Source organism: Trichosurus vulpecula, chromosome 2 (genome assembly GCF_011100635.1).
Source record: "Trichosurus vulpecula isolate mTriVul1 chromosome 2, mTriVul1.pri, whole genome shotgun sequence".
In the NCBI taxonomy this organism is placed as follows: Eukaryota; Metazoa; Chordata; class Mammalia; order Diprotodontia; family Phalangeridae; genus Trichosurus; species Trichosurus vulpecula.
In genome coordinates, this window is record NC_050574.1 from 210,337,871 (window position 1) to 210,355,091 (window position 17,221).

A 17,221-nucleotide genomic window follows, 5' to 3' on the forward strand; every position below is an offset into this window, starting at 1 on the left:
CTCACTGCGCCACCTAGCTGCCCCGTGGGAACAATAAATTTTGAGATGGAAAAGAAAGTAGAAAGGAATCCATCACTGCTGTCATAGAAGGCACTCTTGGATGGGGTAACGGGAGGAGAGGTTGCAAGGTGCAGGGATGGTTTGGAAACCTCAGGAAGTAAAAGGACTTTGGGTTCTTGGGTGCTAGCCCATGCTAAGGCACTGACAATTTTTTCTAGGGCTACCTTGCCCAGGACTCAGTGGTCAAATGAGTCCACCATACTTTTTATCCTTTATGTGAATAGTAAAAACAATTTCTTTCAATGGCAAGTGATTCTTGAAAAAGTTCAATAAGAGTAGCCATTAATTAAGTATACTGTGGTGGGCTCTTCCTGGGGGTTGGGAGTGCTAACAGAAGAGACCAGAATATCTGCCCTTGGTGCTTACAATTGGTTTTCTATCCCCACTTAGGTGTTACTTATGCCAAAACATGAGTGGGGTGGGCAGAGAAAAAGTACAATCTAAGAAATTCAATTAGGAAAAAACTATATAAACATGTAATTCAAACAAACAAACATGACATAAAAGAGAAAGAGGCAGCATTTTAAGTGCTATCTTGGACACATACTAGCTGTCTAACTTTGGACAAGTCACTTCATCTCTGCAGACTAGGTGATCCATCTATTTTTGTGTAAAATGGAGGTTCATAACTTTTGTGTGTGTCATAGATGACTCTGATGGTCTGGTGAAGTCTATGAACCCATTCTCACAATGTTTTTAAATGCACAAAATCTACTGGACTACAAAGGAAACCATTTATACTGAAATAGTTATCAAAATGTTTTTTAAAATATGAGTTATATTTAAAATGCAAGTTTCAAATGTGGGTCTAACAGCTACATTAATTCAAAGTAGTGAAGGTGAATGTAAATGATATTTCAAGGTATCTGTTATACTGAAAAAATATTTTTACTGGTAACAGGTATTTTTTTAATACTATTGTAATTTGTTGCTAAATTTCAATTAAAGGTTAGTGAAAATAAAAATTCAGTTTTTTTCCCTTGCCAAATTCAAAGAACCCATGAAATGTATTGATCTCAGATTAAGAATACCCGCTCTAAAACGTAGATTTGAAATACTTAAAAAAAAAAAAAACTCTACTCCTGGACTGTATAGCTTGCCTGAGGAGCCCCTTACTGTTCCATGCTATCCTTGTTCTTGTCCCCATCTGTTCCCAGGAACTTAACAATATAAATTTGAATGTTAATGCCATTTTCTTTTCCAGAGTACAGTTCAATTTATATCATGCATTACTAGTATTTTAACACAGAAACCTTTGCCCCTTGTTGTGGGGGTTCCTTCCATGCCCATTTCACAATTCTGGGGAAAGCACGTTTTTTAATAAAAGAATAATCCTATTAGTGTGTACCAACTAGAAGCCTACATGCATGTGAATAACAAAGTAAAGGTTCCTTTAATCTTACATAATCTTAATATGTGGCACAGATCTTTTAAGTTTTAGGTATTAATATACATCCCTATTAATGAAAATAATGTATTCTGAGGATACCTCTCTTTTTCAGAAATTTGACAAGAAGACAGAAACACATCATTAACTAACAAAATAACATTAATACAAAGGATATAGAATTTCATTTTCTATACTAATGGAGTAGTAAATTCATTGATGTGGATATTTCCTCCACTAGCAGAGATCCAACACTGTTCTATGACTTAGAAGATGGTCTTCAATAACTGCTATAGTTGAAATACTCATCACCCTCCAACCTATGTAATAAGAAGGAATGTATTTGGGTATCTCAGGGCAGAATGATGGGATATCTGACCTAGGGGGGACCGGAAAGAGGGTGGGGGGAAGAGCACAGAAACAAGGAGGGGAAAGCCTGACGGAAAGGATATCTACTGTAACTAATTAAAATAGGTCCAGGATAAGACAGTGAAAAAAGGCACTGAAGACTCTTGTGAGAGACAGTCTAACACAAAAATAAAAAAGCACAAGAAAAATTGGCAGAACAGAAGCCAAAATTAGAAAAAGTCCGTTTATATGTCAGAGTGAATGAACTTGAAAATAAAGTAAGCAGAGGTAACTTAAGGATCATAGCTCTTCCAGAAGAACATGAAAAATCAAAGAACGTGAATATGATACTGCGAGAAATAATATGAGAAAACTGCCTAGGACTTTTGAATACAAACAATAAAGCATTGCTTGACCAAACCAAAAATCACACTTGACTCTTCAAGAAAGTGGTTAAATTTAACAATTTCAATTAAAAAGAATTTGTTTACAAGTATCTAGCAGGGAAAAAACCCCTTCAAATATAAAGGAAAATTGGAGGCGGAATCAAGATGGTGAAGTAAGGCAGGAACTATCTTGAACTCTCCCAAATTCACCTCTAAACAACTATAAAATGATGCCTTAAAATGAATTCTGGAGCAGCAGAACCCATAAAAAGATGGAGGTGAAACAATTTTCCAGCCCAAGACAATGTGTAACATAGACCAGTGCAGGCAGTGTCCAGGCAAGCTAGCAGCAGGCTGGGTCCCTGCAAGCCTGTGGCGAGGCCCCAAACGTAGGTGCAGGTTAGCTGTGAGGCTCCAGGGTCCTGGCACAGCAGGACAGCCGAGAGGCCCAGGCAAGGTCCTATGGCCCCACTCTCCAAGCACATGAAGCTTGGAACAATCCCCTTCCCCGCCCCTCACAACCTAGGAGCAAAGCCCATCTTTAAAAGTCGTGAAATGGAATGGAAAAAGAAAATGAGCAAAAAAGAAAGTAACCATAGAAAGTCACTAACTGTGGTGACAGGGAAGACCAAAACACAAACTCAGAAGAGGACAACAATTCCAATAGGTCTGCATGTGATGCCTCAAGAAAAATAGAACTGGAAGAACTCAGAAGAGATTTTAAAAATCAAGTAAGAGAGTATAGAAGAAAAACTGGGAAAAGAAAGTGACACAAGAGAATCATGAAAAAATAGTCAACCACTTGGAAGCACAAAAAATGGAAAAAAGACGTACAAAAATTGACTGAAGAAAACAACTCCTTAAAAAGTAGAACTAGCCAAATGGAAAAAGGAGATACAAAAGTTCATTGGAAAAAAAATAATTCCTTAAAAATTAGCACTGGGGAAGTGGAAGCTAATGACTCCATAAGATACCAAGAAACAATAAAATCAAAGGCATGAAAAAAGCAATGTGAAACATTTCATTGGGAAAAAAATGATCTGGAAAACAGATTGAGAAGAGATAGTTTAAGAACTACTGAACTATCTGAAAGCCATGATCAAAAAAAGAGCCTAGATATCATAGTTCAATAAATTGTCAAGGAAAACTACCCTGATATTCTAGATCCAGAAGGTGAAATAGAAATTGAAAGACCCCGTCTCCTTAAAGAGATCCCAAAGTGATAACTCCCAGGAATATTCTATCCAAATTCCAGAACTGTTAGGTCAAGGAAAAAATACTGCAAGCAGATAGAAAGAATTCAAATATCATGGAGCCACAGTCATGATTACATAGAATTTAGCTGTTTCTACATTAATTGATATTAACGTGATATTCTGGAAGGCAAAGGAGCTAGGATTACAACCAAGGATCACCTACCCAGTGAAGCTGAGTATAATCCTTCAAGGAAAAAGATGGGCATTCAATGACATAGAAGACTTATACATTCCTGATGAAAAGACCAAAACTGAAAAGAAAATTTGATTTCCAAATAGAAGACTCAAGAGAAGAATAAAAAAGTATACAGGAAAGAGAAAACATAAAGGATTCTAAGGTTACACTGTTTACATCCCTACACAAGATGATACTTGGAATTCTTAAGAACTTTATCATGGTTAGGACAGTCAGGAGGAGTATTTATAGACAGAGGGTGCTGGTATAAGTTGACTTTGATGGGACGATTAAAAAAATTAAGGGGTAAGAAAGAGGATTACACTTGGAGAAAAGGAAAGGGAGAGGTAGAATGGGGTAAATTACTTTACATGAAGAGGTGCAAAAGATCTATTACAGGGGAGGTAAAGTTGGGGGGTGGCATCTTTTGAACCTTACTCTCATCAGAATTGATTCAAATGGAATAACAGTTGGGTAGAGAAATGTATCTTATCCTACAAGGAAGCAGGAGAGGGGACTGATAAAAGGAAGGGCAGATTGAGGGGGTGGGCAGTGGATAGAAGCAAAATATCAGTGAAGAGGGACAGGATGAAGGGTGGGGGGAGGAGAAAGAAAGAGAGAAGAGGATGGAGGGAAAAACTAATCGTAAACTTGAACGGGATAAACTCACTCATTAAATGAAAGCAGATAAAGTAGATTAAAAACTAGAGTCCTACAATATGCTGTTTACAAGAAACATCTGAAGCAGAGAGACATACAGTAAGAGGTTGGAGCAGAATCTATTATGCTTCAGCTGAAGTAAAAAAAAAAAGCAGGAGTAGCAATTATGATCTTGGACAAAACGAAAGTAAAAAGAGATCTAATTAAAAAGATAAGGAAGGAAACTACATCTTACAGAAAGGTAACCACAATGAAGTAATTTTAGTACTAAATATATATGCACCAAATGGCAGAGCATCCAAATTTTTAAAGAAGTTAAATGAGTTAAAGAAGGAAGTAGACAGTAAAACTATACTAGTGAGGGACTTGGACTTTCCCCTCTTGGATCTAGATACATCCAACCACAAAAAAAGGAAGAAATTAGGGAGGCGAATAGAATTTTAGAAGAGTTAGTTATGATAGACCTGGAGAAAATTGAAAGTGGATAAAAAGGAAAAACATCTTTTCCTTATCAATACACAATACCTACATAAAAATTAACCATGTAATCAGGCATAAACCCCACAATCAATACAGAGAGGCAGAAATATTAAATCGATTTTTTTCAGATCATAATGCAATAAAAATTACATTCAATAAAGGGCCACATAAAGATATATTAGAATTAACCAGGAACTAAATAAAATAACCTAAACCTAAAGAGTGAGTGGGGCAAAGGACAAAACCTAAAAATAATAATTTCCCTAATAAGAATGACAATGTGACAACATGCCAAAATTTATATGATACAGCCAAAGAAGTACTTAGGGGAGAATTTATATCTAAATGCTCACATTAATAAAAGGCAGACAAATGAATTGGACATACAGCTAAAAAAAACAGAAAAAGAACAAATTAAACCCCCCCAATTAATAATTAATGCCAAACTGGGAATCCTGAAAAATCAAAGGAGAGATTAATAAGATTGAAAATAAGTAAACCACTGGACTCTGTAAATAAACTGGGAGCAGGTTTTGTGGAGGAAAAAAAAAATTAGCAGCATCAAAAATGAAACAGGTGAATTCAGCACCAATGAAAATGAAATTAAAGCAGTTATTAGAAGCTATTTTGCCCAATTATATGCCAATATTTACAAAAATATAAATTGCCCAGATTAACAGAAGAGGAAATAGAATACTTAAATAACTCCATCTTAGAAGAAGACATTGAAAAAGCCATCAATAAAATTCCTAAGAAAAAAATTCTCAGGACCAGATGGATTCACAAATGAATTCTACCAAACATTTAAAGAACAATTAATTCTAATATTACATAAACTATTTAGAAAAACAGGTGAAGAAATCCTACCAAAATCTTTTTACAACACAAAATGCTGATACCTAAACCAGGAACAACCGAAACAGAGAAAGAAAACTATAGACCAATTTTCTTAATAAATATCAATGCAAAAATTGTAAATAAAATACTAGCAAAGAGATTAGAGCAATATACCACAAGAATCATACACTATGACCAGGTGGGACTTATGCCAGGAATGTAGGGTTGGTTCCATACTAGGAAATCTATCAGCATAACTGTCCATATCAATAACAAAACCAACACAAATCATATGATTATCTCATTAGATGCAAAAAGGCCTTTGACAAAATACAATACCCATTCCTATTAAAAACACTAAAGAACATAGGAATAAAGGGAGCATTCTTTCAAATGATAAGTAGTATCTGTGTAAAATCATCAGCAAGCATTATCTACAATGAGGATAAGCTAAAAGTCTTCTCAGTAAGACGAGGGGTGAAGCCAAGATGCACCTTATCACCATTATTATTTAACACTGTGCCACAAAAGTTAGCTATGACAATAAGAGAAAAAAAATTGAAGGGATTAGAACAGGCAATGAGGAAAGAAAACCATCACTCTTTGTAGGTGATATGTATATACTCAGAGAATCCTAGAGAATCAACTAAAAATCTAGTTGAAATAATTAACAATGTTAGCAAAGCTGCAGGATAGAAAATAAACCCATGTGAAGCATCAGCATTTCTATATATTACCAAAAAAGTCCAGCACCAAGAGATAGAGAAATTCCAATTAAAAGGACTGTCTGACAACATAAAATACTTGGGAGTCTACCTGCTGAGAGAAACCCAGGAACTACAGGAACACTACTACAAAACATTTTTCACACAAATAAAATTAGATCTAAATATTGGAAAAATACCAATTGCCCAGGGGTAGGCTAAACCAATATAAAAAAATGACAATTCTATCCAAATTTATTTAATCAATGCCATGCCAATAAAACTACTAAAAATATTTTATAAAGAGAGAAAAAACAATAACAAAATTTATCTGGAAGAACAAAAGTATATCAAAGGAATTGATGGGAAAAATGTGAAGGAAGGTGTCTTTGCCATTACTAGAGCTCAAACTGCATTATAAAGCAGTAATCATCAAAACAATCTGGTATTTGCTAAAAAATGGAGTAGTGGCTCTGTGGAATAGATTAGGTACACATTACACAGTAGTAGTAAAATGATCATAGTAATTTAGTGTTTGATAAATACAAAGACCCAAGCTTTTGGGACAAGAGCTCACAATCTGACAAAAACTACTGGTAAAACTGCAAAACAGTATGGCACAAACTAAGTGTACATCAACATTTTTTTTTTGACTGTATGCCAAAATAAGGTCAAAATGGGTACATAATTTAAACAAAAAGGGTGATACAGTAAACAAATTAAGAGAGCAAGAAATAGTTTGTTTACATGTCAGATCTATGGAGAAGGGAATTTACAACCAAACGAGATAGAGAGCATTATGAGATATAAAATGGATAATTTTGATTAAATTAAAAAGATTTTCTACAAACAAAACTAATACAACCAAGGTTAAGAAGGAAAGCAGACTACTGAGAAAAATTTTTACAGCAAGTGTCTCTGTTAAAGGCCTCATTTCTCATTAGAGAACTGGGTCAAATTTGTAAAAATTCAAGTCATTTCCCAATTCCCCAACAGGTAGTTTTCAGAAGAAGAAATCAAAGCTATCTATTGTCAAATGAAAAAATGCTCTAAATCACTATTGATTAGAGAAATGCAAATTAGAACAACTCTGAGGAACCACCTCATACCTATCAGATTGACTGATATGACAGAAAAGGAAAATGGTAAATACTGGAGGGGATGTGGAAAAATTCAGACACTAATGCACCACTGGTGGAGTCATGAATTGCTCTAACCATTCTGGAGAGCAACTGAAAACTATGACCAAAGGCCTATAAAACTGTGCATACTCTGTGACCCAGCAATACCACTACTAAGTTCGCCTCCCAAAGAGATTTTTTTAAAGGGGGGATGGGTGAAGGATCTATATGAACAAAGAATTGGAAATTGAGGGGATGTCCATCAACTGGGGAATGGCTGAACAAGTTGTATATGACTGTGATGGAGTACCACTGTGCTATGGGAAATCACAAGGAAACGATGAGTTTTTCCAGAAAAACCTGGAAAGACTTACATAAACTGATACAAAGTGAGCAGAACCAAGAGAACACTGTACACGGTAACAGCAACACTGTATAATAACCAACTGTGGATGACTTAGCTATTCTCAGCAATACAATGATCCAAGACAATGCTAAAGGACTCATGATGAAAAATGCTCTTCATCTCCAGAGAAAGAACTAATGGATTCTAAATGCAGATTGAAACATAAATATTTTTTACTTCATTATTTTTGTGGGGGGTTTTTTGTGTTTTCTTTCACAACATGACTATTATGAAATAGGTTTTGCATGATTTCACCTATATATCCTATATCAAATTGCTTATCATCTCAGAGAGGGTGGAAGAGAGGAAAGGGAGAGAATCTGAAACTCAAATTTTTAAAGATGAATGTTAAAATTGTTTTTAATGTAAGTGTGAAAAATAAATTATTATTGCAGTAGGATAAAAGAAACAAATATAAAGGAAAACCAATTTGAAAAATTCTATAAGGATGAAAAATCTGAGAATTGAAAAGTGTATTCTACAAAGCAAAAGGGCACAAGTTGCAACTTAAATTCATATCTTTCATTGGCTGTGCATTCACTTTTTTCATTTTCGTTACTTTTCTTCTTTCTTATCAAATTATCCAATGACTTACCTATTTTATCTTATTGTTTTCATAAAATCAGCTCCTAGTTTTATTTATTAAAAGTTTTTTTAAACTTTAAATTTTATTGATCTCTCCTTTGATTTTCAGGATTTCTAATTGTGTATCTAATTGAGAATTTTAAATTTGTTCTTTTTCCAGTTATTTTTAAAATGTTCATGTCCACTTTGTCAATCTGCTCTTTTTCTCTTTTACTGATCTAAATGTTTAGCGGCATAAAATTTCCCTACATACTACTTTGCCTGAATTTTTACAAATTTTGGTAGGTTGTCTCATTTTTGTCATTGTCTTTAATGAACTTATTACTTCTATGACTTATTTTTGAACTACTCATTCTTTAAGATTGATTATTTAATTTCTAACTAATTTTTAACTTATGCCTCACAGTTCCTTGTAATTCTTGTTGTATTATGATCCAAAAGGAGTTCACTTAATATTTCTACTTTTTTGCATTTATTTGTCCAAAATAATACCTTTCAAAACTTCCTTAATTATTAGTGTGAAAAGACAGGTCTTCAACAAAAAGGGGGAGAAGAGAATAAACACAGAAATTAAAAAAACAAACTAGAATCCAAGTGGTGAAAGTAAAAACTAACTGAAGGCTCCAAGTATTGACTTATAACAGGAATGGAATAAAAAATTATACAAAAGAGCTAAATGGAAGGAAATAAATCTAACAATAATAACCTTAAATGTAAATGGAGAAAAAAATTCAGCAAAATGAAAGTAATAGAATAGATAAAACAAGAAACTCTTAAGAAAGACAGAGAATAAAAATTAGGTATAGGAACAAAACTGATTAAGCATCAGATAATTTTGCAATCATGTTATCAAAGCAAAAATTAAAATTCATTAAATTCAAAGATTAAACTGATTAAAACTACACTATGTTTAAAGGTGCCACCAAGAAAACAATATCAATACCAAACATATTTGCACAAAATGTCATAGCATGTAAGTACATAATAGTAAAGTTAGCTGAGTTACAAAAAAAGTGTTATCAACACAATAACTGTAGGAGTCTTTAATACTCTGCTCTCAGAAAGTGACAAATCTAACACACAAAGAAGGAAAATATAAGACTGAAAAAACCCCAAGAATTTAGAATCAAAAAAATTATGATGTCTCCTAAATGGAAATAAAGAATATCTGAATTTTTCAGAACAAAACAGACAATGTGCTACACAGCATAATGAAACTGCAAATATAAAAACCATAAATACTAAATAATATTCTTTAAGACCACAATACAATGAAAAGAAGAATCAATATAAGAACACAAGTAAAAGATACAAATCTAAAGAGACTTAATGACATCATAAATAAGGAATGGATAAAGAACACACCATAGAAATAATAGCTGTGTGAGAGAATAACAAATATAGCAAATTTTTTGGGATGTAGCTAAAGTATCCTCAGAGTAAAAATTATCTTTCTGAAGACATATATTAACAAATCAGAAAGGGGAGGAGTTAAGTGCTTACAATGTGCTAGGCAACATGCTAACTGCTTTACAAATATAAACTAATTGGCATGAAGTTAAAAAAAAAAAAGCTAAAAAATAGGAAATCAAGTAACCACAAAAAAACTTGAAAATTAGATTAAATTAAGGGGAAAAAATCAATTTACCGGGAAGCATCTATTAACTGCTTACTATTTGCCAGGTACCATGCTAAGGCAACAGAGAGAAAAATCTAAAAACAGTTCCTGTTCAAGGGAGCTTACATTCCAGAGAGGGAAGACAGCATGTGTACAAATAGGTATATTAAGATACATAAAGAATAGATGAAAAATAAGCACAGAGAGAAAGGAACTAGCTGGAAGGACTGGAAAGGTACCCTGCAAAAGATGGCATTTGAGCTAAGTCTTGAAGGAAGCTGGGAATTCTAAGAAAAGGAGGCAAGGAAAGAAGGCATTACAGATATGGGATACCTAGTATAAAGGCATGTAGATGGGAGATGGAACATTGTATGTAAGGGATAGCACTACAGCTAAACAAGAGAGTTCACTGAGGGAAGCAAGGCATAAAAAGACTGGAAAGATAAGAAGGGGTCAGGTTGTGAAGAGCTTTAAATGCTAAAGAGAGTAATTTATATTTGATCCCAAAGGTAATAACAGCATGCTGAATTTAATGAGTAAGCAAGTGTCATGCCTAGGCCTACTCTTCAAGAAAACTACTTTAGAAGCTATGTGAAGGATGCATAGAGTAGGGAGTGACTTGAGGAATGGAAACTAATGAGAAACCTGTTGCCAATAGTCCAGGTGAGAGGTTAATAAGGGTATGACATGGGATGGTGGTTGTATAAGTGGAGAGAGGGGTAAGTATATGAGAGATATGGAGGGAGAAATCAGCTGAGCAGAGTGGATGAATGAGTCATAGGAGCTGAGTAGATTAAGGAATGTGGAAGTTGAGAGAATTAGAGGGAACATCAATTTGTATACTGAAGTTCTCTAATTTAGGGGGAAGAGTTGGAATGGAGAGGAACATTTAGCTGCACCAAACTCATCAGGAGAAGCGAGAGAATATCATCAATATTGGTATGGTTCCCAGAATCTAGACTGGGTGACAAAAAGATAAAAGAAAAAAAGGAAAAGATAATAGAAATGACAAAACTAAGCTAGTTCTTTGAAAAAAATAATTAAAAATTAATAGACCTTTGGCTAACCTGAACAAAAAGGAAAAAAAAACTGCCAAAATAAAAAATGATTAAGGTAAAATCTAATCATTAAAGAAATAATAATCAGAACCTACTATTCACAATTATATACTAGCAAAACATGATTTAAAAGGATTATCTACAAAAATTAAAAGCACACAAATTAACAGAACATAAAAGATCTTTTCCTACTCTTATAAAATGAAATCAAGTAACTCATAAAGGAAAAACCAAAGAAAAACAACCCCTGGTCTGGGTGGATTTACAGGTAAATTCTATCAAATATTTAAAGAGCAATTAATATCAGTTATATAAATTCTCAAAATTATTTACTTAAAACTACCAAACTCCTTTTATGAGGCAATTATTATCAGTATGCCTAAGCCATGGAAGGCTAAAGCAAAGAAAGAGAAATATAGCCCACATCACTACTTCATGAAAAATTTAAAATAAAATCTTAGCAAGATGACTATAACAATAAACGTTTGCATTTAATATGTACAAATGTGCACACACATATGTAGAATGTGTTTGCATATATATGTATGCATATCTATATGCACATATACTGCATATGTATCTATTTATGTATAAAAAATTATGACCAAAGTGTTTTTATAATGGGGATAAAAGAATGGTTCAATATTAGGAAAAAATACCCTATTAAAAACAAAAACACCCCAAACTACATGATTATATCAATAGATGCAAAAAAAAAACCCAGAACTTTGATAAAGTACAACAGTGATTTATTATTCAAAAACTGAACGCACAGGCATAGGGTTATTTTAATATGGTAAAAGGCATCTATTGAAAACCGAAAGTATTATTTGTAGTTGCAAAACACTTGAAATTTTCTCAGTAAATACAAGAGGAAAGCAAGGATGTTCTCTCTCTCTACTACTACTTGACATAGGTTTAGAAATGCTAGGAATAGATATTATTTAAAGGTTTATAAATATTTTCAGAGGAGACAAAATTATCTCCATTTGAAGATAATGTGGTTCACTAAAAAAAAAATTAAGAATCAGGGAAGAAATATTAATGGAGAAAATCACTTTAGTAAAGTAGCAGGATAAAAAAAATTATCAAAAAATCAACAGCATTTCTATATAGCAAAAACAAAATCCAGGAGGAAATCATTAAAAGGAAAGCACATTTAAAAATTTAAAATGTCTACAAAATGCATAAAAGAATGATTTAAACAGCTGGTAGGTTTTAAGAAAATAACTTTGAGAACTTATATAACTGATATTAATTGCTTTTTAAATATTTGATAGAATTTACCTGTAAATCCACCCAGACCAGGGGTTGTTTTTCTTTGGCTTTTCCTTTATGATGTTTGATTTCATTGCTGAGAGATGCCAATAAAAGTGACAACACTTAATGAATTTACATACTAAACTACCAAAGAAGAACAGAAGTATACAAAATAGTAAAATTAATTTGGAGGAACAAAAAGTCTAGAACTTCAAGAAAAATGTATTTTTTTTAAAAAGCAGGATGAAAATGAAATGATACTTCTAGACTCTGGCATATTTAAAGGAAAATTCTTAACCAAAGGAAGTGATAGAAATCAGAAAAGATAAAATAGATCATTTCAATTACATGAAAGTGAAAAGCTTTTGCACAAATCTTAAAATCAATGCAATTAGAATAACAGGAAGTATCAGAGGAAGGGGGAAACACCACATTGCATCATATCTCTGACAAAAATCTGATAGCTAAGATATACAAGGTGTCCCAAAAAGTCTTAATTTAAAGTGTTAGTATCCCAGCCCTAAGCACTAAGATTTTAGAAACATTGTACATAGGGAGTTAATACAATTATATATTTTGAGACATTTTCTAACGGATAAGTGGTCAAATGATATGAATGAATTTTGATAGAATTAAACTTTTAACAACTATAATGAAAGACTGCTCCAAATCACCAATAACAAGAGAGATGGCAAATCAAAACAATTCTGAAGTTTTCTCTCTCACCCAACAAATTGTCAAAAGTGACTTAAAGACTGAAATAGATAATATGGGCATGGCTGTGGGAAGATAGGGACACTAAAATATATTGATTGCTGAGTTAGGAACTGATCCAACCATTCCAGAAAGCAATTTGGAATTATGACTTTTAAAAACTAACTAAATTGTCCGTACCCTTTGACCTAGTGATCTGACTGACAGGTATATTCCCCAACAAGCTCAAATACAGAAAGAATCATCTTGTAAATACCAAAACATGAATGGTAGTACTTATTTTTTAGTGGAGGCAAGGATTGGAAACAAGACAATATACTCTGGAGAATGAATAAATAAATTGTGGTACACGAAGGTAATGTAATAGTACTTTGTTATAAGGAATAACGAAAAGGAAGAATTCAGAAAAGCATGGAAGACTTGAACTGACAAAGCAGAACAAGGAAATAAATATATATGACTGCCACAATACAAATGAAGATAACAAAATTAAAACCAAAAGCTGTGTTAACAAAAAAAAATTACAACAAATGATGTATAATTATTAAAACTAATGTTGATTCCAGAGAAGAGTTGAGAACATGCACATCCTTCCCCTTCATTTCAGGGGTGGGAGACCACTCATACAGATATACTGACTACACTATCAGACACGGTCAATGCGTTGATTGGTTTTGTAAACTGATTCCCACCCCCTCCCCCTGAAAGTTTTGTTGGAAAGAATATATTTGGAAATCAATGAGAAACAACAATGAACATCAACAAAAAAAATTTTTTTTAAAGATTGTTCATTGTATGGAGTTCAAGGGGAAATGACTATAGCATAAAAACAAACAGCAATACCAAAACACACATACAGATACCCACACACGCACACACACGCACACACATCAATAGCTATGTTGCTGGCAAAGAGATCTCCAGAATATGTCCAGATAGTTTAGTGCTCCATCAACCCCATATCATGCATCTCTGACAAGCCTAATAGCTGTTTCCTCAATAATTTCCTCTTCCTGCCCATGCTGCCTACACCAGGTGTCAGTATGTAGCACACCACTCCCCAGTGTGTCTTGGAACCATATTAAAATGTAATAGGAAAATATTTAAGAAAACAGAAATATCACATAATGTTCAATTTAAAAGTAAATATGCAGGTGGGCAGAGCCAAGACGGCGGCTGGAAAACAGGGACTAGCGTCACCTCCCCACCAAGTCCCTCCAAAAACCTATAAAAAATGGCTCTGAACCAATTCTAAAACTGCAGAACCCACAAAATAGCGGAGGGAAGCAGGGCTCTAGCCCAGGACAGCCTGGATGGTCTTGGGGTAAGGTCTATCCCACACGGAGCTGGGGGTGGAGTGGAGCAGAGCCCAGCGTGGGTGGCACAGACCAACCAGACCAGGAGCCGGGTAGAGCAGACCCTAGCGCCCTGAATCAGTGAGCTGTGGCAGTTACCAGACTTCTCAACCCACAAACACCAAAGACAACAGAGAAGGTTAGTGGGAAAAGCTGCTGGGGACAGGGAGTTCACGGTTCAGCCACCACCCCGGGGGCAGCGGAGGTGGGGCAGCTACAGAACTACAGCTGCAGTTGCTTCTGGCCCCAGGCCCACCTGGTGGGAGGAATTAAGTGGTGGATCAGAGCAGGAGTGAAGAGCCTGCTGAAGATCTAAGTCCAGTTCGGGTTGGGGGTTCTTGGGGAAGGAGGAGTGCTGGTGTGGCAGAGCTGGCACATCCCCCCAAGCTTGGAACATAGAACTCTTTACAAGCAGTCATACCCCGCTGAAAAACTCAAGGGTCAAGTAACTTGGCTGGGAATATGGCCAGGCAGCGAAAACGCACCCAGATTCAGTCTCAGACTTTGGAATCTTTCTTTGGTGACAAAAAGGACCAAAACATACAGCCAAAAGAAGTCAACAAAGTGAAAGAGCCTACAACAAAAGCCTCCAAGAAAAACATGAACTGGCCCCAGGCCATGGAAGATCTCAAAAAGGATTTGGAAAAGCAAGTTAGAGAAGTAGAGGAAAAATTGGGAAGAGAAATGAGAAGGATGCGAGAAAACCATGAAAAACAAGTCAATGACTTGCTAAAGGAGACCCAAAAAAATACTGAAAAATATACTGAAGAAAACAACACCTTAAAAAATAGACTAACTCAAATGGCAAAAGAGCTCCAAAAAGCCAATGAGGAGAAGAATAACTTGAAAGGCAGAATTAGCCAAATGGAAAAGGAGGTCCAAAAGACCACTGAAGAAAATACTACCTTAAAAATTAGAGTGGAGCAAGTGGAAGCTAGTGACTTGATGAGAAATCAGAATCATGCTTTCATATGAATTCTGTGCAGCACATGACAGTTGGTGCACTTCTTTGTTGACAAACTTCTCCTCTTATGCCTCATTTGAAATTGACAAATAATTGTTAAACAAGGTTCTCTGTGGCTGTAGCTATCAAATAATCTTTTGTTCTCTCTGTTTTACAAAGGAAAATATATTTAACAAGTGTCACTTAGTGCAATGCACCTAAAATAAATTCATAATACAATGAAAGATTTAAATCAAAGCCTCAGAAGTTAATACAAATACCAAGACCAAAATCCTAATAAATCTGTATTGCATCTCAAAATTGCCCTCGTTAACTTAAAAAAAAATTTAAACACACATTTCCTTACAGAATATAAAGCTAAGTAACTAGCACATGCCAAATGTTTTGTTTCTGAATTGTAGATGCAGCTCTTATATTTGTTTTGCCAAAAAAGCACATCTCCAATATGCATCTCGAACAGTATTCCATGTAATGTGGTATAAGAGCGACATTTATGCTAACTGAAACAGCTTTAACCTAAATAGACTTACTGTTTAAGTACAACATAACTACCTGGTCACGTTGCTGTTTAATCTCCAATTGTTAACAATTTTATGAAGGTGGTCCTGTAGCAGCAAATTCAATGTATGCTTTTCTGGTCAGTCTGCCATCAAGTCCACTTTTAAATGTGTACTCTCACATGGTTTAGTGGTGAGAAAAAGGCATAAATACTTTCAGCAGGCTCTGTAAGGTAATCCTCTAATGTGCACACAGTGGCCTATCATAATTTACAAGACCACCATCTCCATATATAAACACAGAAACACATATAATACATAAATATACACAAACACATCCATAAGTATATGTATGTATATATGTGGATATGTGGATACATATACATATATGTATATAGACATCTCCATGTATATGTACATGTACATATACATATATACACACATTCACACATACATATCTATTTCTCTCACTCTCTCCATCATTAATCCATTGTGGTCAACATAGCCTTCATACTCTCCACCATAGGCACCACACCTCAGTCTTTCAAACTCAGCTCCTATACCAATTCTATTAAAGCCTCTGCCAGCACACCAGCTACTGTATAGCCTTCAAAGAGGATTATAAGCTTTCAAAGAGGACATAAGTACAAACTTCTGCCTATCTGCTTTTGAAGATTTGTGTGTCTTTGTGTTTTCCTTGTGTTTGTTTAAAGCCTTTTCAGCTATTTTCTATGAAACAAAGTGTACAAAAGCTTCCGATGTGCTATTCCCCTAGAAGTCCACTGGCAATGTCAACCCATTTGGTATGATTTCAACCCTGGAAGAAAAAAAGAACAACTTTTTCGTTACTATGGTCAAATGAAAGGACTCTAAGGTATACAAAGGCTTTACTAGCAGTGTCAGGATCAGAACGAGTCAACACCCAATCTATTTCAATCTTGTTTGAATACTTCTACACATCTGTGTCCCATACTTTCTCCCTTTTTTGCAGTGCTAATTTGAATTCATCCTTCCATTCAAGTTCAACAAACAGTTCTCCATTTGGTCTGCCATCTCTGTTACACATGAAACAAATGCCTTATACTCCATTTTGAATTTTGCATTCTAAGAAGAATTGGACTTCATTTGCTAAGCAGGACCCAAGGACCAGAGCAAGCAGATCTTCACCATGAAGCCTTTTTTGTTTTTGGTGCTCAGCATCACTTTGTCTAATCAGTAGTGGAGGCTTGATACCTGCCTTTGGCATGGCTATGAAGAACTGTGCTATCAAGTAATCTTGTATAATTATAACATATGTAATGGAGATATTTTGTTGTTTTTTTTTAATTTTTTTTTGTGAAGCAATAAGGG

General features: G+C 34.6%; 1 protein-coding gene and 1 pseudogene across 5 annotated transcripts in view; both read right to left on the reverse strand.

Moving 5' to 3' along the window:
• Window positions 1–17,221, reverse strand: part of WDSUB1 (WD repeat, sterile alpha motif and U-box domain containing 1) — a 78,934-nt gene that overhangs the window by 4,318 nt on the left and 57,395 nt on the right. The window lies entirely within an intron of this gene.
• LOC118840001 lies at window positions 15,554–17,071 on the reverse strand (annotated as a pseudogene).